The 25,118-nt window shown below is 31.0% G+C and overlaps 1 protein-coding gene across 18 annotated transcripts in view; it reads left to right on the forward strand.

Moving 5' to 3' along the window:
* LOC132731243 (sodium channel protein para-like) overlaps positions 1-25,118 on the forward strand; it is a 125,214-nt gene that overhangs the window by 33,861 nt on the left and 66,235 nt on the right. For all 18 annotated transcript variants that reach the window (XM_060717387.1, XM_060717388.1, XM_060717384.1 and 15 more), the window contains exon 2: positions 15,743-15,827. The gene's annotated coding sequence lies outside the window, so the exon portion shown is untranslated. The remainder of the gene's footprint in view (positions 1-15,742; positions 15,828-25,118) is intronic.

Here is a 25,118-nt window from a genome sequence, read left to right on the forward strand (position 1 = left end):
TGGATCCCTGGTGTTGCTTTAAGTGTGTACCACCCCAGGTAAGCCAAAATAATATTCACTGTTTTGGCGCTATATGAGCTATACTGTGTTTGTGCGCCGTAAAAACAAACAAACAAAGTATGTTCTCGTGTCTGAAATGCAATTTTAGATGTAATTGCTATATTTATACATTCATATAGAAATATGCATACGTTGACTTAGTTTACTAACGTATCGCGTAACACATGCTTACGCAATTTCGCATAACGATGCGTATTTCGTTCGCATCTTGGCGGTTTCTGCCACTATTTTGCAATATTCTCACATTTTATTAAAACATTTTTTTTGTATTGAATTTCTCTTCCATTTAGAACCAGAATACGTGTCATCATTTAAAACTCAAAAAAGAGCTACAAATTGCTGTATTCTGAAGTAGAACAAGCGCCCTCAATATATTGTATTTAATGTCATGATTTTGCTATAATAATAGAATGTTCTTGTCAAAGTAAACAAACGTATTAAATATGTAAATATGCCGTTGAAAAGTTTTCAGCCTGATCTATCAAGATAACAATTGATTTTTCAGTAAATGTTGATCAATACCCGAGAGTTGTTAATGAATGGTGATGTATCCAAATCGTTTCTTTTCTGAATTCATACATAGAAATAATCCGGCATTGATTTTAGAACTTTCTAATATTACTTTAAGGATGTTTATCAGGTAGAAGTAAGAAGTAAAGAAACTAGTCAGATTATTCTTATATGTATGCTTTCTGACCTTGAACTTGAATATACATGTATATTGTTGGCATATACATTTGTAGTCCGTTGTGTTCTTCGGGGTTTTTTTTTCTGTTTCTTTCATTTTTAGTTTTTTTAGTTGTTTTTTTTTTTTTTTTTTTTTTTTTTTTTTTTTGGGGGGGGGGGGGTATTCATATATATTTTTAGGGGGGAAGAAGGTGGGTGCTGCTTTTTCCCCTTTTTTTCTTTTGTAACTCGGTATTAAAAGAGAGTAAAAGGTGCATTATAATTTGATTTAACATATGGAGATATAAAATACTTTATTGCAAAATAAGAAACATTCTTATAACTTAATAAGCAATTTCTTCTTTTTAAGGTTACATATAAATAAACGTTGTGAGATTCTCTTGTATAACCTTACGGCCAAGCAAGGCTTGGATGGACATACACTCTAACATGTGTATAAGATCGCCACCTTATAAATATTTTCTTTTCTTTTTGCCATTTTAACAATCTTGCTGTTTTGCTGTTCAGTCAACTCTTAGAAAATTACATTAATAATCACAAAAGTTAGTAATGTAACTGAAGTGTAATACCGATTCTACAATCAAATGTTTACGGATTTTTTAGCCAATCAAAACAGCCGTTACATCTCATAACAGCCCATAGTCGAAAATGTAAACATGACGCCATTTGCAAAGTAGAGGTTTGGATAGTTACGCCATTTGTAAAACGCCATTTTTAAACACTTCGCCATTTTGTAAATTTGCAAATGTCACTTTTATACCACCGTAGTAAATTTATCATGTACAAAATATACAATAAAATATTATTAAACTAAAAGAAAGGATGTTATAATCATCAAAAACGTCATTACTGAGTTTAGTGCCTTCTCTATAGGTCTTAAGTTTCCTGGACGGTGTACTGGGATATTTTAGTACCATGTGACCTCCATGTGTCAATTTACTCCGCCAATCTAGTGTATATATTCCACGCTGATATACTTTACTGCCAGTTATTTTGGTATTTTTGTCAGTTGTGGTCAGAAATATGCATATTACTTTCGAGAGCCAACACTAACATGTTCTATATAGAATGCTATAACACTAATCAACTATGAATACTGTTAGTACAACCAGCAAATCGAAATCATCCTTTAAAAGCATTTAGAATTCTTATGATTTTTTTATTCTTTACACAAACCGTTCATATTGGTTTTAACATATTTATTTAAACTTGATTGCGAAACAAGTTATTGCAACTTATATTAATCACTTTCGAGTCCGCTTCCTGGAACCAACCTGTGCTTGTGTCATATGAAGAAACATGGTCGCGGCCCGATTACGGTTCGAACCCATGATTACTGGATTAAGAGGGAAACACCTGAATCACAAGGCCACCGCTCCCCTTCATTTATATTACATAACCTTACTATAAATTGTGTTTTCCTACTCTTTCCTGTATTGTAACATAAACTGCTTGTTCTAGTTTTCATGAAATATGGTGACATTTAATATTTGCTGTAGAAAAAAAGTAGAACAGGAAAAATTGAAATGGAATATTGAAAAATATGATACAAACTTTAAACAATAGCTGCAATAAAGTCCAATTAAAATTCCGTTGTAAAAGCTTCAAGTTCTTCCAGATAATTGTAAACATAACAATTTTTTTCCCTTTAATTAAACTAAGGTAATTTGACTGTACTCTGATAGGAAAGCATAAGGAATATATTTTGTATTGTGATTTAAGTACAGTTATAAATGATTCTATTAGACCATACACACTATTCCAAACGATATTTTGACAATATACATGTGCAAATGTCACAAAGATGTACCATTTGGAAAAAAAATCAAATTTGGTGAATCAGTTATTAAATTTTGATAAATATTTTCATTTTGAAGATAGTGATATCCTAATGTTGAGTTTCAACATACTTTTATTTTCTCTCCATCTTAATCATTACCCTGCCACAACTGATAAGCCTCTGCCTGATTTTCCGGGACTAGGCTCTGTACTGTTTGTAATGACTTTTAAGTTTCATCTTGATATCCCCAAAATTGATAATGGACAGTTCTTTAAAAGTTCAGCAGATTAAGGTATAATTGTAACTATATAATTAAGTGACGGCGTAGCCGTGTGGTTAACATGTCCGAATGGTAATCTATGCATTGCTCCTTGCGTGGTTTCAAACCCAGTCTGGGGTAAATAGTTGTTTCCATGAGCAAGAAACTTTACACTGATTGCTTAGTACCGGTTGGTTCCGAGAACGGATTAGAGAGTGTTTCAATAAGTTTAAAGCTTCCTACACAATCGAACTAGAATAAATTTGTATAATTGTAACACGATTTTATTGTTGAAACTAGTATGCGCCTCATTACCTAAATGGAGGATAATGTACAATATCGCCTTTCTATCTTTTTGCCATGTCTCCATTTTCAAATTTCACGGTTTTAATATGTTACAGTGTTAATTGCTTTAATATGACAGGGTCACTACATAAATGTTAATTAAGGTTTCATATTTTGCGAGTTACCAACCTTGGACCTCTTAAAGTAATAACGTAACAGTGTGTATGTTGTTCTTTTTTATAACTAAGCCGGAGTAGCTGAAAAACGCACCAACATTATGTTCAACGAATGGCAAAAACAAAATTATACGTATTAAATCGTATGTGTCGTAATTAGTACTTGCATTTTGACTGAGCTTTTAAATTCAAATTCATTTTTATAATTGTATCGTATTTTTCACAAAGCCTGTCATAATTACTCTTTTTTTCTCTCTATTTAAAGTTGGAGCGGAAGGAAAAGTGTCCGGTCCAAAAAAATGTACCTTTACATTAAACGCTTCACGTTATGTTTCAGTAATGCACTTATTTTTATTTCTCAAAAGTTTTGTTTCTTAAAGGTTACTCATTGGCTAATTACCTTAACCATCTTTTTCTTCTGTTGTTATTTGGTAATTAGTACAGTTATAATGGTATAGTATTTTGTATTGAAGTCAAAATACTTCTTTGTTTCCATTTTGCTACTTTTATGACATATTATTTCACATTTAACGCTACTTTCTTCAGACAACAAGCATCTTACATGCTGTAAAACAAGTTACTAAATTCAAGTTTGCCATTTCTAAAAAAGTCAAATTTTGTTTCTGAGGCATAAGAAGTTTGTTTTGTTTTATTGTATTTATCGCTGTGTCCATTTCTGCCTTATAGCATAAGGCGTGGCTACAAAAAATAAAAACAACTGTTTCTAAATGCACTAGTATGAAAACAATATGTATTTTGGACTGGTTCCAAACGACTGTTTTTGTTTCCCGCGTGGACTAATAGAATGATCGTCTGCCGAAATTGAAAAATGACCGAAACTTGTTAATTATTAATTTTTGCTAATAAGAAATAACAGGAAGCATTGAATGTTATATTTGGAATGATACAAAACACACACTGTATCGATTTTGGTTTCAATAGCTGATGCAGACGACATTATTGGTCATTATGCAAAACTTTTTGTCATTGAGCACCATTTTGGAGACGATGATATGGGACGGTTTTTATTCCATTTTTATTACGGGACAAAACAAATATTAGCAACTTTGACCTCATATTTGTAATTTGTATAAATACATGTGTAATATGCAAGTGCAGTATAATTATGTCGATTTCTTGACATATTTTTACGCAGGAATTCAAATTTCCCCCAAAACACTTAAATTTGGTTTCGGTTAAAAACAGTTTAAGGTCAAAATACATTTCTCTTACAAAACTATAAAAAAGGATGTGTTGCAATTTATTTATCAAACATTCATGTAAGATAATACACTTATAATGTATATTTGTTATTTGCGTTGAACGAAAAACTTTATGTAAATGTTTTCAGAACCTAACAAAAATGCGTTTTTGTGTTATTTACGCACATATATGTAAAAAACTCAGTTTGTTTTTGATACAAATGTAATTGTACATTTTCAATCGACGAACAGTTTCTTTCGGTTTTGTCTGAGAACCTGAGCAGAATTGTCGTCTGCTAATGAGTCGTCTGCTAACGACATCTTTCGGAAAGTGCAAAATAACCACAATAAATTAGATGTTTCTTTGGATTCCTGACCTATATATTTTATATCTTTGTATCTTTTTATTTAATTATTAATCATGCACCATGCATGAAAAAGCAAAAGTTATGCATGAGATAAACTAAGCTCTACTTAACAAGTCACCGGAGCGGCTGATTTTGTGGAGAATAAATATGAAATATTAATACGTAGAATTATCAATAGTATAATATAAATGTTCAAATACCTTTAATATCATTAGTTTTTTGTTGTCTAAAAATGATATTTTGCAATAGAAGCTAATTTAATTAAGCCATGTATCGATTAGTGATGGGTTTAATTGGAAATATCAACTTGTGAAAGGTATGTTTGATTTATATACTTGCTAAGTAGCGAATCGATATTTACCTGAAAACAAATTCTATACGTATCAAACTTGTTTCTGTGTACACAAAAGAAAATTTAATTCACCAATGGAAAACTTCATTTTTTTGTGCTTGGGAAAAGTTTAAATGCTTTGTTATAAATTCAAATTCCTATCTGAATTGATATACGAATATTATGAAAGCGTAACTCGAAAACTCAATAGGTAATATACAAATTATATTCACGTGTGTTTTGTTGATTTTTTTACCATAATTACTGAATTAATTCTCCTGCAATTTACTATTAACAGTTTGTCTGAAGTATAAATACTGACATCTGATTATATGTATATTGACTTATACGATGTCTTTTGAAATGAACCATGTACCTAAAAGACAAAGTATAGCATCTTATGCATGTTAATCAGTGGCGAATGGCATGAACTTGGGAAATGACTGTCGGTAATGTCGAACTTCTTCTACGCATGCGCAAAGGCTCTACGGCACTGTTTCCGGGTATCGTCTCTTTAAACAGATGTAGAACCCTTTTTTAGACATAACTCTACTTCAACACGTATTGGCAAATTATTCAGAGCAAAAGTCAGATTGGCTTTTCGCTGAAAAAAAAACCTAATTATTTTTTTTACAGTGGCTAAAACTAATATAAAACTCCCATTATGTATTTCTGTCATCTTAAACAATCGTCTCGTTATTTGCAGACAATTTCTTTTTATGTATATAATGTTCGGTTTTCTCCTATTATTTTGCTATATTGTCAGTGTTTATTGATTATATCTTAATGTATCATTCTTAAACGAGTATATGAAAGTACTTATCTCTTGACGAACGGGGTCTCACCTCCAAAAGACCGGAATTCAGAATTACTTATGAATGAATTGCGGCGGCCAAGAGTTTCAGACAATTATATTCTCCAGCAAAATATAAACTAATCAATAGGCTCCCCCCTATCTGATCGTAAATAGGCTAGTGTTAGACATTGTGCAACGAATAACTCAGCATAGACTTAAAGTCGAGGCCGATCCTGCCTTTTACCACATATATTTATGTATAAGACGCCCTGTAAACAGGGAATATAACTTAAATGTCGGAGTGAATTACTTCCATAGATGCCCATAACGTCGTCACGGGAACGCTGCTTCATAGCAAATGCGAGAAGATTATACATTTGGGACCTTCTTCGTAATACCAACTATCGATCCGAGCCATATTACAGCTAGCTCAATTCTGACTTTCCTATTCGGTGTATATAAAATATTTATAGATAAGAAACATAGGGTTATTTCGGATAACAATGGCTTGATATGACGGGTTAGCTTGCGAACACAACAGTGCATCAATGATAATTGGTATATGTTGCATGCAATAGGGCAGCTTAGAACATTTATGAGAACTAATATGAAGTTTTAATGTTGCTTTTTTTTAACCATTACAAAAAAACGTCATATTTTGTGAGAGTTTTTTTATTCTGTGTTTTCCTTCTATTTGATTTTAAATATAATATTAGAATGCAGAAAAGTTGTGGCACTGATGTTGTTTTGGAAAGTAAATTGACTCTTTGTTTTAACCATTGCCACGATAAAGATATCAAATGGCCTTGCCCATGTTCAATCGGGAAAACACAATTCATCATTTTAGGGGAAAATTTTAAAATTAGTCCTGATTGAATAGCAAACTATACAGATCATTGTCAGAAGGCTAATCCTGGTCGGCACTGGCCGCCTTGGTAGAATAAGTTACTTCCAGATGACTCAGAGTTCAATGTCTCTTTAAGTTTTAAATATGGCTAAGTTATTATAGGTGGGGATGGTGTTGGAATGGCTGTAACTCAGCTCATTTTCTGAAGTAAATGCATATATAATTATAGGATTTGAGAAAGGTGCAATATATATTGTAGTTTGGGCCCGGGTAACATTCTTATACAGGATAAAATAGAAGGTAATGCAATGCTAAGCAAAAGAAAAAAAACACGTTGAGGGAATATTTGGTTAATATGTTAGTTAAAACCAGAATGAGTTCTTCCTGGTCTTAAAGTGACACGTTATACATGAAAAAGGGAAGATGAAAATTGACACGTTTCAAGACGATGACGTCAATTGTCAATTCATCCCCTCTCAAAAAGGTGAAGAAAAGATCCAAATACATGAAAAGGTGCGCAAAGTGTTAACAATGAAAAGGATTGCTTGAACTTAAGCCTTAATTTGAAAACAAGTGTCGTAAAATAAGACGCTCTGTAGAATTTTGAATATACAATTTATAAATGGTCACGCAATTTAAATTGAACGCATGGCAGTCTGTTAAATTTAGAGGAAACTCTTGAAAGAAATATATATAGATAAAATGCTGACGTTAGGTAAATCTAAACTAATCTAGGTGACTGTTTATTGGTTTTTGTTGGCCTTGATGTAAAGTACAAGGGTAACCTTGTTACCTTTAATATACTAAATTATCTAACTTCATTAATTATTTATATAAGATGTAGATCTATATATCTTCTTTGTTTAATATGAATGACTAGTTAAATAAGTTAAGCACTGTTTACTCTGCATACTCGCAATAATATTACTAAAAATAACTTACACAAATTGTCGTCTGCAAAATATCATATTTTTCGGATAGTTATCATCGGATACGATTTTCAATATGTTTTCCTGTCTAAAAGCAGCATGCCTCCAGATTCATGCTAAATTTCACGAAAATTTTGAAAATGTATTTGAATGTGTACTATTTTGAAGTAACCAAACGGAAGCAATTTACACATTATCAATGGCACTTACAAACCATGTAAATTACCAAAAAGTGGTCAAAATGTGCATGAATAGCCTTAACTGCGTTAGTAACGGAGTAGAAATATAGTTGTAAATACTGAAAAATCAGTCATTAATCGCACATTCTATGTAAAATATTACTAGAATCTTGTAACTTTTTATTTTTCCTTACATCTTAGTTCATTTTCCTCAAGTTTGATTTTATTGAAATATTTTGACTCATATGGAGGCATGTCGCTTTAAAACACACATATATTGGGAACGTTTGTCATTATATTTGCACCGTTTTTATGTAGACAATCCTAACTAAACACAAACAGATGTTTATATCTGATTCTATATGATAGTTTGATGTAATCCGAGTTCACTCGTTAACATGTGATTAGAAAAAAGTAAGTGATGTAATATTATGTAACAAAAACAGTCATAAATGAACAAAAAGATGCCAGCGGTACTTAAGCAACAAACACCATTTTATTGACAATGAATGTAAATATGTCTGTTTTTATTCTTGTACTGTTGTGTTTTTTGGTATTTTTTGCGCTTTGCTAACAATACCATGTGATCTGAATCCAATTTGCCTATTTGTAATAAACTGTAATCCCTTTTCGAGGTTTTTTTTTAACTATCTGATGTATAATTTTTAGTTATATTTAGTTTTTACGAAACAATACTCATCAGATTGTATAACATTTATTTTATTAAGGAAAATATAAAACAACAACAAAAAACACCATATCTTTAACGTTCATTTTTGACAATGATTTATTGCTTATGCAAGTACATGTATAAATATTTATCAAATATATTTTTTTCTATACAATAAATAAAGGGCTGAACCAGACATTAATGGGGATCCTTAATCCTTATCTGTTTTTTTTTAGGTTTTTGTTGTTGTTGTTGTTGTTTTTTTTTGTTGGGGGAGGGTAAACATTTATGTCAATATGCAATAAGATTTAAAGTGTTCCACATTTTGAGAGTTTACAGTTTGAAAAATGCTCCAGCAAAAATAAATAATGAAAATGGAAACAAATAGCAGATGTGTAAGTGTTAAAGCTGTATAATATTACAATTATTATTTCTGACCCATTTTAACACATTTGATGATGAATAGAATTTGCGTGAAAATACAAATGTAGTTTTACAAGATCTATTGTTAAGAAATGTTATGCGAGTATATCCATTTTTGTAATATATACTTTCAAAGTGTCATTTTTTACACATTTTTAACTGATTTGATTATAGATATAATTTGTGTGAAAATACAAATATAGTTGAACACGATCTATTGTGAATTTATGTTATATGAGTAGTTACAAATTAATTTTTCTATTTTTGTAATACACAGTATACTGTCAATGTGTAAGTCTATAAATAATTCCAATGTAATACATAAGTTTGACGTCATTTAGTTACTAAAAGGGAGAAAAATTTCTTTAAATTTCATACTAGTAACTAAAACATTCATAAAGAAATCGCCGCATATCGAAAACTAGTTATCTGAACTCACGTTTCCCTGGCATTATAATATGTACATGTAGGCGTACTCAATTGTGGTTTAATATATTGACATCATCTAACTATAGTGAGCTTTTTACAAGTTTCCGTACACCTTCTTAGCAAATGGAACATTTGAAATAGTATAATTTGACAGGAAGTGACATAATTTGACGTAAACAATTGGTTTTACGAGGTCATCATTAGTATATTGGATATGTAAGTGCATACCGTTCAGCGTGTCACACATAGCACGAGATATACAGATTCTAGGGTGTATATGACTGATGATTGAGCATGTAATTGGCGCGTAATAATCCAGATTAGCTACATATTAGCAATACACAATGAGGTTATCACCAGGTTATATGATCACTACATGAAACACGATGATTCTATTATCTCAAGAATAAAAAAATAGCACCAGACAAAAGTAAGCAATGAAGCCACGTGTTGTAATACATGTTACCTTAGATTTGCACGATAACAGTGCTGAGATACCGGGAAAGCATGACACGTGTATTTGGTTATTTACTGACATCTAAGAATTCGGGTTTCTTTGATGATGAAAGTTAACAAAAATGACGTTCATTAAAGAGTAGACATTTGACAACTTACTTCTTATCTTAAGGTTGACAAAAACATGAAAATGAGCTCGCAAATAGCGATGTCAGTGATCTTATTAGGGACAATTGGGTCCACAAGTGTTGAAGACCTAAATACTGTGATTTCTGTAACAACATTGAATTATAATTCACAATTTAACATATAGTTTCTGAAATTTCATCTCTTCCTTACCCATAGACCCTACTACCATTCCACAAATATCATTCGACAAAGTAAAAAAAAACACCAACAACAACAACAACACTGGATTTGTTCTTACAACACAAACTATTTACGATCAAGTCCACTCAGTAGTTAAATCAGTTATGAAAATGTACAATATTTTACAACTTATAATTTAAACAGGATATAATAATAATAAAATCTGGTATTCTTCAAGAAAATTAGTCCAAGAAAAGAATATCTACTCGTATAAGGAAATATCACATTTTCGTCTAATTTACCAGTGCACTGTTCAATAATATTATAGAAAAGTGAACATTATGTATGATTTTTATATGTAGGAATATTTTGAAGTTTTGTTAAGAATGATTATATAAAGAAATACATTTTTATATACCATCTTTTTTTTCCATTTATAGATAATGTTCTTATGGTGGATTGGTTTACTAATGACACATTTCCCTTAATTATTTAAAATATTGAATATTTAATCAATTGGTATTATTATAATACATGTATTGAAATAAAATGTTTATAAAGTTCTAAGTGATTTGGAATGAACATTTACATGATAAATTTTGTTCTAGAACATTTTATCATCTGCTATATAAATATTATGTTATATCAGATCATGTATCTCACTCTTTCCAACAACATCTATATCCAATTCTTCTGTTGTTATGTCCGATACTTGATACTACCAACGTCCTAGTAATTGTTTATTGTATTATAGACATTCCATTGTAGACCAACTCACTTTAAAACATAAACATTTTTTTTTTCTGAAAACCTACTCCAAGCAAGCAATCAGAATCATTTCTGAAGAAACTGTTGTAACTTGAGAGAAATGTCAGCTCAAGTATTATCTTCTGCGTTAGTTTTATCTATTCTTGTATATAATATGACCAGAAGTTGACTTGTCTGAATTGGAGGACGTAGATCACTTCGTAGAAGTATTGCTAAAAGGTTAACAATTCAACATGTATTTAAATGTCAACTCAGGGCTAATTTACACTTGTTATTGGTTACAAATAATTGCTCACCAATATTGACTTATTAGTAATTCCTTACGTAACAAAATTATAATCAACGTATGGATCGACCGATGACGTCAGATCTACGTAATACTTTCAAACCTTTACAAACATATTTATCCTGATAAATAACGCTTTTACATAAACATATTTGTTCCTTCCGGTAAACCACATGATAGATGTGATATAAATGATATGAGTTTATTTATTGAGCAGTCGTCAAAATTGATAATACATTTTGTAATTTCATATGAATGTTCTTTGCTGTTTAAATGAAATGTTCTATTACGTAGGAACAATTTGAACCAGAATTCAGCTATTGCAATATTTCCTTTTTTGTCATTTCTTTTTTTAGGTTTTTAGTTCATGTACATGTATGTTTATAAATCATATGAGATATAAAGAATAAAGCCGTTGTAGGCCGCTATATATGTAATACATGTAATAACATAATAATGTTGCATTGCAATAACTCAATTCTTATTACTCGTTATTTATTACTTTGGAAATGGTTCAACATAATCAGACAAAGGGCACATAACATTTGTGTATGGATAGCTTTGTTTCATGTTTATCTGTGTATCTTTTTAATTGTCGATTATGTCACTGTTTATGTACTTTGAAATCCGCTACCGAAATGTCAAAACACGACTATGTATTTTTTGTAAATGTTTAAATTACGACTGATAGAATATTTTGTATCTGAACATCCCCGATATTTTTTTACCCTTTATCTTGCTGTTAGCAGGAACCTTTGCCGCCTCATTCGTTCTGTCTGATCAGGTTCTTGTCTTTACTGTTTGCTAACTTAACTAAGTTTTCAACCTTGATATCCCAAAAATTGATAATGGACTGTCCTTTAAGAAATTGAACATGTTGGGAGTTAAAGCGTTCAGTAAAATAACAAACATTTGCACAATACCACACAAATAGAGTGAATCATGTTGAAGAAGGAATCGATTGGAAATCATACATACATCAATACGCTTGTTGTTTAACGACATAATTGCTTTGACCTTTTTCTCATGACCACGTGGCTCCCTTGGACTCATTCTCAATTGCAATAGAATAATTGACATTTTGTATGAATATGTTGAGTATTTTCATCTTGTGTCCCGAAGGAACAATTGCTAACGATATTGGCGACTCGGCTCATGAAATATTCCGTGACTTTTATTTATAACGTTATCAAAACCTACAAAATCGATAAAGTAAGTCGCGTTTACCAGTTAATCATTTGTATGAAATAGTTGCATACATATGTGTAATCGCTCCGCGTGCAATTACGTCATATGCTCACGAACGTGCAAGAGAATGATGCTTAAAATTTAAAAATAGCACTTTCTTAGTTAGTCTTGTTTTAATAAATTTTAATCAATGAAACATTAATTAACAGTTTTTTGTAGTTGTTTTTTACGTTTTTTATAAATAATTTACTACAATATATAGTTTACCATTATGACATTTGTCAAAGGTGTATTTATATTATATATACATTTGTTTTTCAAATAATTCAAAATTCTGTTACCACTAAGCTTTGTGGTGCCGGTGTTTCATTGAAGTACATGTAAAATTCGTTGATAAGAAGATGTAGTTTAACCAGTCAAAGTCTCCTAGGATAAAACATTAAATGAATTACATGTTCACGTAAGTGCGAACATAGCCATTTATTTTGTACAACAAAATGCGCTTATAAAATATCTTTTACCCCAAGGATAGATAAATGAATATTTTATACAGACAATTTATAAATATAATTGTATATCGGCAGTTAAACATATGCAAACTAATTCCGTTGTTTTTTCGTTAGTTTCGTTGAAAGCATCGTTACATATTATATCATTATTTGAAATATACATCCAATTAATTAACATGGAATCGACCTCTTATTTCTAATTTACATTTATGGCGGGAGTTGAACTACAATAACAACAAATACGTCATTTTCCTTTATTTCAAATTTTTTAGATTTTTGATTTGTTTGTTTGTGTTTTTAATTCGAAGAAAGAAATACACACAGTATTAAGCAGGATTACTGGGTTATTACAGAGTATGTGCATCTTCAAAGAAACATTTTACTGCATCTTTTGAATTGAGATGATGTTTACATGCACCCAATGATGTTAACAAAATATTATGTTTTATCGCAATGTAATATTGTAAAAGTTCATATATACTATTCTTGTACGTGTACACGTCCAATTATATGATCTTGAAATTGTTGTAGAATTTTAATCGTGTATGTGTGATGCATATTTACTGCTTTGGTCAATGATCATCCACGTTAATGAAATTATAACTATTTTGCAAATTTGAAACTTTCATGATTTATTTTTTTCTTGGTCATAATTTATGTTTTTGGTATTGTATCTCTATTTCGGATACATTAACATTCTATTCAAAATGAAGTAAAATCTTAATACATAAATGAGGCTTTTTGAGTTTGAAATAACACTGTTGAATTAATCTGATTGTATTACTATGTTTATTATTGAAATTATGCAGGTTTTGGATTAATTAGCTTTATTTAGTTAGTTTCTGTCTACAAATATTGTACAAATAGACTTAATAGAGGGATTAAGCTATCGTTTATTAATTTATACGTCTATTTATAAACAAGACACTGTCAAAACAGCGCAGATGTTTTATAGAAATTATTGTTGCTTTTTTATGTAGCTTACAGCCATTGTCTAATTAAATAAATATTAGGAATAACGAATGAATTAAGTATCCGAATTGCTTTCACCTTCCCCTCATAATGTGTAAAACAAGGGAACATGTCAAAGTTATGATTATCGTAATTGTAAGCATCTGGTAACAGATGTAATAAATTACACGTGCATTGCCACCTGTATGACACGTGCTTAATAGACTTTTATGAGAAATCGAAGTATTTTATAACTATGTACTTTAGTACTTTTGGAGGAAGTATAGTTGGCTAATTTCTGATTTCAAAGACATTATTTAAGTGAAACATATTACCTGTATAGCTCGGTTTTGTCGTGTGGAGGCCGTGAAAAGTCGCCCCGTATATTCAATCGGAGATGTTATAAGAAGATCGTTCCGTACGACATTATCGTTTTGCTTAATTACTATGAATTGTAATATTTTTATCACATACACGTGCCGACGACTCCGTAAAAACGGCATTGCATAGCCGTGCATATAAGCTTGACATGACGTCATTTGCATTAAAGACATGGTGAAAAAACGCGCTAAATGTTAGAGTTACACTATAGGCACGTCAATGAAAAATGATTTTTATTTCAATTTAAACAGTCTTTATTTTGGGTTTAAGATAAATAGAATAATGTATTCGTGTAGGTTCATTACCGAATTTATTGAACTCGTTGAATAAAATAATATGATGCTCGCGAGAGGCTCACATAATATAATTTTATTCAACTCGTTTAATAAATTCAGTATTGAGCCTACACTCATTCAATATCCTTTATATATTGATATAGCATTAGTGTACAGAATCTTTTGAAATAGTTTTATATAAATATGGAATATATTAATCTTTAAGAATATTAACTTCTTTCAATTAGTATAAAAAGGAAAATAACTAACATATATTTCATAGTACAAAACGTTTTTTCCCCCTCGGTCTCATTTAGTGCTTGATGAAATGAGATTTCGATACAACATTGTGTTTGTTTATTCCAATATAATCAACAAGTATACACGGCTATTAAGAAATAACCTTCAGCAGAAGCGTGTTCACTTAAATAATTAATTAGTTATTCGGTGTCGGTTTTACTATTGATCTTAGATACAACACGGTCCTACATCACTTCCCCGGCATTGTCATTGAATTCTATCCCGCGTATTCGTAACACAGTATCGTTAATTCCAATATATATGTTAACTATATGTAAACTAAATGTTAACTACTACTGGCTTTTGAATATTTGAATTCAGTGTCCTGGTATAAATGTTTTTGTTGTTCTGTATCTGGACCCACACACAGTCTTTGTAATAAATATTTTTTTTTTAAATGTATGAAATGAAGAATACAAAATATGTAGCGTTTTAAATGAGCGCGAAATGGCTTATAAGTTAATATGAGCAGAATAATCGTTTCTGCTCCTATCTTTTTTAAATTATGAAATCTTTTTAAATCATAATTATAATTTAATATTGTTTTGTTAAATTAAATAAGGTCAGTGCTTACTATTAATATGATATTATACATGGTACATGATATTATAAACTCAGAAAACGCTAAAAACGATAAAATCGCTGTTTTCAATGTAGATGATGTAAGAAAATACGTAATGGTTATATATTATATAAATTAGCGATGTCAAGTCATACAAAAATTGGTGTACATGTTTAATTCATACAAATTTGTATTACATGTTTTATTCATACAAATTTGTCTTACATGTTTTAGATATGTCAGATTCTTAAAATTTGAATCATGTGTTTAATTTTAACCTTATAAGTGAAATATTTCATGTAAATTTCGTATCATATAAATTTCGTATATTTTCAGATGCTGGCGTGCACGATGTTTACATGCTGTTGTGAGGCGTAGACAGAAAGTTGGCCAAATCCTCGTAGGTACAGTTTGAAACCTGGTAAGTGACTCGCATTGTTTTGAACGAAAGACCGGTGGGGTTATTTCAACTCCATGAATACCCGATTTCATCTTCGTGAATTCACAATTTTAACTTCGTGAATCCTGTTTTCAACACAAAAGGAATTCTCGATTTTATCTTCATGAATTCACGATTTAAACTTCACGAATGCCCGTTTCAACTTCATGAATTCACGATTTCAACTTCACGATTTCAACTTCGTGATTTCACGATTTTAACTTCACGAATTCACGATTCATGAAATTAAAATCTTGAATTCACGAAGATGGTATTGTGAATTCATAAAGTTGAAATGTCCCCACCGGTCTTTCGTAGTTTTGCGCCGTATATTAAGTCACACAAAAATAGTAAAGGTCATATTGTGACTTTTCAACCTTGTTCGTAAAGAGACCTTAGTTGTCCGTCCATGTTTTATTTCAGGCACAATCCGGCGCCTAGTTAACCTTACAATCTTCGATTGCTTCTTCTCCTAAAAATAGATTCGAACCCGCCCACAGCAATGAAGTTATTCTTAGTCATTCAACATTTCTACTTGGTCTTTTGTTGATTTTCTGTTTATATTTATTTATTGCTTAATAGTTTATTACAAACTTCACTTAATATAAAAAGAGTAACTAGTGTCAATAATTTTTACCTGAATATTAAATGCATTTTACAAAAAAGTCCAAAGCTTTGCTGAATTTTAATGGTACTGAATTTTAGAAAAGATTAATTAATGATATTGTTTGCCAGTTAAATAAATAATGAAAAAATCAAATGGTAAGACATTTGCAGTAGGTCTCTGTACTTTTTATGAAACTTATATAATTATAATTTTGCAAGCATAAAACATTTATTGAATATATTGATATATTTCATTATTTTCTGTAGTTGTTGGCATAATAAAAGTCATCATCTCCATGGTGTATTTAAATCGACATTTAGCACTGATATTAATCATTTAGTATGTAATCTAGTTTATCAGACGCCACTTTTAATACATTACAAGATATATGTTTCAAGGAAGTCCATTGATTTTGCGAATACAACCTTCTACGATATCTTACGATTATTTTCGGAATATGTTCATGTTTTAAGGAGGAATATCAATTCAATTTATGGATGCCACCGTTTAAGATATATATTTCATATTCAAGGATTAATAATTATCGATTTTTAAACAAAACCGTACAAGATTTCAAGATTCAAGATTTTATTATTCACTCAATACACAATACATGTAAATATGAGGTCACGATATATTTCATATTCAATGAATTATAATTATTCTTGAAATAACCGTATAAAATATATTTTATTTTTTAATGAATGATATTGATCTTTAAAATAAAACCGTATAAGATATTTCTCATACTCAAGGAATGATACTGAAATAAAACCGTATAAGATATATTTCATATTCAAGGAATAATAATGGAGTTTTTAAATAAAACCTTGTAAGATATAATTCATATTCAAGGAATCATAAATTATTCTTGAAAGAAAACCGTATAAGATATATTTCATATTCAAGGAATGATAATGATTTTTAAATCAAACCGTATAAGATATATTTGAAACAAATGTCAGATTGCTACCAACTAAAACACTATATATATCAACCAATGAATAAGGAGCCTTGACTTTGAATGTACTGCATTGATTGTAAGTACTTAGAGTTCAAATCAGCAGATAATTGACTCGACTTTTTTAGATATTCTGGAACTAAGAGTGTATTGATCACTTTTTCTTTATATGCATTTGTAAATTCACATTATATCAATATACAAAGGAGGTATTTACAAAGACACTGTTATTTTCTATTGTTTTATTTTCTTGTTTATTATTTTTATTTTATTTTATTTTATTTATTAATTTATTTATTTTTTTTGTGGGGGGGGGGGGTTAATAAATTTACATGAAATGATGATGATGCAAAAAGATGGTTAGAGAAAATGGGAAAGTTGAAATGATGGTATAAGATATGCTGATTATATTAAGTATTGATATAATAGTGTAATTACAATAGATATCATGGTAAATTAGAATAGATATCGTGTTTGTGGAAATTATCCCATTTGTATACACCATATAAATGCAGTTTAACGAGTCCATTTTTTTTTTGGTGTGTTTATTTTTGTTTGTTTATTTTGTATTAGATGATATGCTAACTTTGAGAATACCCCTTTTATAAGTCAAAATGTAGGTGTGGCAAAAATTCTATGAATTATTACATGTAGTTGATATGTCTACTATTTTTATGAATATACCTTTTCCTTTCGTTTTTACTGTGCAGTATGTAGAAAATGGAATAAACGAATACAACGTTTGGTTGCGTACCATGCTCAATTGACTTTGAAAGAGTCACATTGTCGTATAAGGAAAGAAAATAAAAACTTCGACAATGTCTTATGTAAGATAATATTTATTTTGCCATAATGTACATACATGGTAATATTACATATGGAGTGAGATATAACACAACACAAACAGATCACAAAAACAATGACATGCACACCAACACCAGGGATAACACAAAAAAGGGTAAACCCTTATTTCCATTGCGGTCCGTTTATACCATTGTAAGAATTGGACACAATTATGCGCAGGAAGGTAGTCTAGTACTGGTGTAACTCTCTAGGAACGATGGTTAGGAAACTACCCGACTATATGACTGAAATACTGTTGGGAAAAGGCGTAAAATGAAACAAACAAACAAATATACAAAATTAGATGCACTTCGTTATTTTTATCATTATGAGATTTGTTGAATTGTGTGACCACCGGACGTTATTGACACATCTGCATACTCTGTTTGATTATGAGTTGAACTTGTAAATTTAAGAAGGACAATGCCCTCTAGCACCGGCTTTATGGGTATAAAGCTATATCTGGGGGAAATATTGTTTTCAAAATTTTCAAACAATTAAACTATATAGTTTCCATAATCTTATCTATATATTATATGCATATTCCGGTTATTAACACAAATAAAATACTGTACTCAAACAGAATACTAATGGTTTGGAACAAAATATAATGCTGCTATATAAAGTATGATTCTTAACAGTTAAACAAAGCGCCATTTGCTCTTAAAGAACTATACCAACATATCTCTTTCATTTGCAAGTAGCTGTTTGGGTTTTCTTTTTTCATAATTCAAACATAAATTTTGTTAACTGCATGTGGCAGAGTTATAGCTTTATACATCATAGAATACATTCGTTGACACTTGTAAAACTATTTTTAAATGACTGTAAAAAAACTACATTTGAAATTGTTAGATATTATATGAAATATGAATTTATATGAAATATGAATACTTTGAAATCCCCAAAAGAAAGAAAGCAGTAGTTTAGAGAAAAGGTGTACGAAATAAAACCAATTTTTGCATTGACATGCACATACAAAACTCAAATACATTAGTACAGAACGAGTGGGCGGAAAATATAATTAAAATATAATGTACACATTTCATTTATTTCATTACAGCAGAAGTGTAATTTCTATTAGAACCATCAAGACTGGGTTTATACATGAATAATACCAATAACATGGCATGCACTCAGTGAAACACAATCCAATTACATACAAAGCGTATGCAATTCTAAAACATTCTTCACTTGGCTTATTGATTCGGATATTATACAGTATGAAATTCAAATCCAATCGATCGTCTAACGGAACGCGGCATACAGCAGTGATCTGCACCAAAAAGCAATGGCGGAAGTACCAAATCACCTGCAACTTTAAATCCAATCGCTTAATAGACTCAGATCAATAGCATGGCGCTTAATCACGTGACGAAATAAGATGTTAACTAAATAATTGATGCTGGAAGTAAAGCAAAAGCAATTCAAAAAGCATCTAGATAATATCGAAATTCCATCACTCGAACAAGATGACGAAATAAGTCTTCGTATGAAAATAAATTAAATACGTTCTCTCTAAAAAGGCTATAATATTGCAAGCAATGTGCATAGGAAATGAGAAAGTGATTATTCTTTAAGTCACTTGCATACAACAGAAAATAGCATAATTTTGAAACAAATCTCAGAATGCTATAAATACAGTCATAAAAGATGACTCAGACGCTAGCTTTAACCTTGAGTCAAGCAGCTCATATGCTCAGCCTGACTAGGTAACAGCCATATAACATGCAAATCTCTGTTTTTGTTCGATAACTCGATGAGGCGATGAACACTTTAAAGCCATGTCTTTGAAATGTGAAATGAACGACTTGGGAGTCTGTAATTTTTCCATTAATTTTGATTCTTGAGTAATCTCCCGTTTCAAGAATGTTTGACTTTAAGAAATTTATATATGTGCTAGAACATATGAGCCGTGCCATGACAAAACCAACATAATGGGTTTGCGACCAGCATCCGCGCAGTCTGATCAGGATCCATGCTGTTAGCTATCAGTTTTTCTACTTGTAATAGGGTTGGTAAGCGAACAGCATGATCAGACTGCGCGGATGCGCAGGCTGGTCTGGATCCATGCTGGTCGCAAACCCATTATATTGGTTTTGTCATGGCACGGCTCATATTTAACTGGAATGAAAGTAAATTTTGAATAGAGGAAAATGTATTGTGACAGTCATATAAAAAACCGCTTGATAAATATATCATTCCAAATTGTTGTTCCTATTGGCAATTGTGCTGAATATTAATTGATTGCAATTCTTTCATTTTTAATTCAGTTTGTTTGTTGGTAAAATTTGATTAAGATTTTATAGAATTTATGTGATTAAATGGCAAAAGTGATTAATTAGTAATTTTCAATATATCAAAGTTGCTAAACTCTTTAAGATGTTATTTTTCATATCCCTCTTAATTTAAATATGACCAACTCGAAGATAAAAAAAAATATCTTATCAGAGAACTATATTTGTAAATATTAAGATTTGGTCAAAACAAATCGGTCAGAACAACTTGTTTTTTAAATTCACAATGATACATATTTAAGACTAATACCTTATGCTATTGTACCCTCTAATGGCCATAACCTCCGTGTTATTTAGTCATGTCCAGTTTTAGATTTTAAGTCACAGCAACACAGTTAATGTCATATGGCGACTTTCCAGCATTACTGGTGCCCGTCCGTGCATTATTTTAATCAGGAGGGGATATCTAAGTAGAACCACTGACTTTCCATAAGCTAGCTGGATAGCTTCCAAACATAACAGATTTAAAAGTCCCTTGCGCGGGATTCAAACCCACATCGGTAACATATATAGGTTCGAAATACAAACTAAAGGATTATTAATGCTTTATGAGTAAACCCCAACGTAAAGGCCAGATAGTATTGACACATCCGAATGAAAAGAAATGCATGCAAATGATATCCAAAACAATAAAACTGAACTTTGGAGTTTTTGTTATTGATATCGTTAATGCTCTTTACATTTAACAATTCATAACTTCAATTACTGCAAACTTTCTATACTGATATATTAAAGATCTGTCTATTGCTTATCTTTTGTTTGGCTAATCTGACAGAAGAAAGTTACATTGAAAAAGATGACACTTCTCCGATATATCGAGGGTGTGAGGAAAACGCTCTGGGAACTAATTCTGCAAACTATATTGAAATTTACGATGTTTCACTGAAGTTAATGTTAGTGTTTATGGTGAAACATGTTTCACAAGACATTCCTTGGTTTGACAGTTTTTCCCCCTGTATTTTCGAGAGAGAGGCTTTTCTTACAGCTAGATTCAAGTAATTATTTTTGAAAGCGTTATACGAGCATGCAATCTGCGTCATGTTCCTGATAGCTTGACATGTTTGAAATTGGGTAAAATATTATTTTGACAATTAAAAGATTGGAACGCACGTAGCACGTCCATACAATGTTTTATTTTAATGAAGCTTAGAACAACAAAGTATTATTTCAATAATATTCGTTTTTATTAAGAACATTAATTCTGATGGAGTCTGTTCATGGTTAACACTCAGTCTGGTAAACGCAAGTTCACGCACACTGGCGCCGATCGCACCTTGGCACCGCATTATGCAGAACTCGATATTCAAGAATGAAAATGGTGTGATAATTTATGTTTTCTTTTTTCCCCTTTTTTACTTTTTTTCTACATTAATCATGATAAACTTCTATGTAAGGCAATCTATATGGAAGAAGGAATTGAGGTATTTGTTATGCTTCCATTTTGGTCTATCGGGTTTAATTTAAAACACATGTGAGCCAACCATCTTTTTTCTATCATCACGACATGTCATGTAGCAAACATACAACATTTTATTCTTGATCCATTGACCTCCTAGCTTTGATTTGGTAGACTACTCTCCTCTCTTTGTTTTGAAAGAAAGAAACAGCAAATATGACGGCAAACATTGAGATAAAGCTAATTTATATCAAAGATAAATTCATACAACTACGAATGTTATAGTTCACAAGAAAAAAATAATTTTCATTGTTAAATTGTACATAAGCCGGTGCTAGGGTACCTTAACGATAGCTTCAGTTCATGTTAAATGTTGAATTCTGCTTAAGCTGGCACTACTTGCACTTTTCAATACCGTCAATCAAACCTAGCCTGCAACGTTTTCAATTTTGTCGTTATGGGATCGAGTTCTTTAGGAATTCCGTTTTTCTCACTTCTATTACATTTACCACTGCCTTCTTTAAACAGGCTCAAATAAACCGAGCCTTTATTTTTAATTTTGCCGTGTTGGCTCATCCTTTCCATCTTTTATCTATTTAATTGGCTATTTGAAAAGAAAATGTCATTATTACAACAAAATGATGCCCACAGGAAATATTAAGCTGTAAGTTTTCATTTTTAGTATAGAGTATAATCTTGACTAATATTATAACATTAACTCTGCTGGAATAAGTTACACAAAAACTCCTGTAATGATATACATCTTAAAAGTGTGTGGGCGTATTCTGTTTATTTACTTGTTGACAATACCACATTGTCGTCTGCAGCCGAAGTGGGGTGAGAGGGGAGTTAAAAGTTTTCGATATCATCAAGCAAAAAATAAGATAATTGTCCTTCTCAATGCAGAATATAACTTTATGTCCAGGATAGACAATCGACGTCATCATATCTAAAATAGACCGGTATCTGTTATTTCCCATCTTGATTATTTAATAATTCAGACATAAATGTCATGGTTATGTCTTTAAGGTATCGTCATGGGGAAACCAGCTGATAAAATTAGCTGTTCTTTCTCTATTTTAAAGATAATGATTTTCTTGTTTTGCAGTGTATATACACTTAACGCCCAAAAGGATTCCTAAAATAGGTCTTATAAATAGATCAAATTTATTTTGATGGTTATTCACAACATTGCTTAACTCAGATATTTGTTTTACTTGGGTACCATACGTCTCTTCTCATGGAATGACAACAACGTGTCACATTAAAGGGTCCATGATAACCACCATATAAAGACCTCTGCGGATGATGTTTCAAAATTTCAAATTTTACTATTTCATGTTAAATGTTGAATACTATATTAGCCGGTGTCGGGGGGGGGGGGGGCGTGGACGATTACTTGCACTTTCCGTTACCGTCCACGAACAGGCTCAATCAAACCGAACCTGCAACAGCTCAATGTTGCCGTTTAGAAATTCTTTATGTCTCTCTATTTTGTGACCGTGAACAGAAGTCACACATTGATTCAGATAGAAAATATTAACGCTTACACATGTTGAATATGTATTTTGCGACCAGTACAGACTAACATCAGCAAGCATATTCGTGCCGTCAGATTCAATCAGAACTTACTTTGAAAATTTCCCCTAAATTGATGAATGCTTTCATCTGAACTGGAAGATGGACATGTCCATTTAAGATATTTAGGGTGGTTAGGGCACAGATAAATAGCATAATACACATGTTGCAAAGTCTTTTGCAATAAAACTAGTTTTGAAATATTTTATAACAACACGATTTTATGATATAATATTGCAATTTCGTTACAACTTGTTTTGCAATAGAATTTTTAAGTCATTTTCAAAAACTTTTTTTCAAATAAAGTATTTAGAAATTGTATTGAAAATTATATCAATTTTGCTTAGGCTAAGTAAATAAATTAATGACTGCGTTTTTGAGTCAACTATTTTCATGTTAAACTGACAATATGTGACTGGAATCATGTTGAATTGGTGTTACAGGAACATTATGCTCCAGAAATGCATTTATTTTTTCTTTCAAAAGCTTTTTATAGTTTTTTTTTTTTTAAATATTATTCATTGGCCAATTACCTTAACCATTTTTCTTCTTCTATTATTAGACAGTTAGTACAGATATAATGATATAGTATTATGTATTGAAGTCAAAATACTACTTTGTTAACATTTTGCTACTTTTATGACAAATTATTTCACATTTAGCGCTACTTTCTTCAGACAACAAGGATGTTACATGATCTAAAACAAGTACTTCTATTTAAAGATTATTAGATTCATGTTTGCCATTTCTAAAGAAGTCAGATTTTATTCGTTTCTGAGGCATAACAGGCCTGTTAATGTTTAATGTTTAAATGTTGAATTCTGCTTAAACCGGTGCTAGGGGGCGTGGGCGGTAGTTTGCAATTTACAGTGCCGTCCATGAACAGCCTCAATCAAACCAAGCCTGCATCATTTTCAATTTTGTCGTTTTGGGCTTTCTTAAGGGATTCTTATTTTCTCTACTTTAAGTGTAATATTAGTTTTTTTATACTTAAGCTTATACTTAGTACGTTCTGGAAAGGGGCGATATCCCAAAGTAGCAACGAAAACAACAAAATTACATGAAGATACAGACACGGTTTGATAAAGTCATTTTGTTAGAGACCCTGAACATTACACCATCTTCCACACGTACCCTAGCACCGACTGAAGCAGTATTCAACCTTCAACCATTAATGTGTTGCAATCAGTAATCCCCGAAGGACGAGCAATATATAAGAACTCGGAGATAAAGAACGTAAAGATTTTTTAAAGTCTTGTTTATAAATACGTTTGTTTTGGGATTGTTTACAGCAATATTGTTTGCTATCGTATGCTGTCTTATGTCTGGGTCATCGAACGGGTTACAAATGGTGTTGCAGACGATGTTATTTTAACACTACCACAAATTGATGAGAGTAAGAATCCCAATATTGATTGAATTAAGGCGGCAGTCGACAAATATAACACAAGGGTATTACACAATAAATGTATTTGTTTCAAATAATAGAACAACAACAACAGTAGCAGCGGCAGCATACGAGTTTTTCTTATTCAAAGGTATAATAAATGTGTACAGGAAATTACAAGAGACAAGAAATGTAATATAAGGA

The sequence above is a fragment of the Ruditapes philippinarum genome, unplaced genomic scaffold (assembly GCF_026571515.1).
Source record: "Ruditapes philippinarum isolate M1 unplaced genomic scaffold, ASM2657151v2 ctg124_1_1_1_1, whole genome shotgun sequence".
NCBI lineage: Eukaryota > Metazoa > Mollusca > Bivalvia > Venerida > Veneridae > Ruditapes > Ruditapes philippinarum.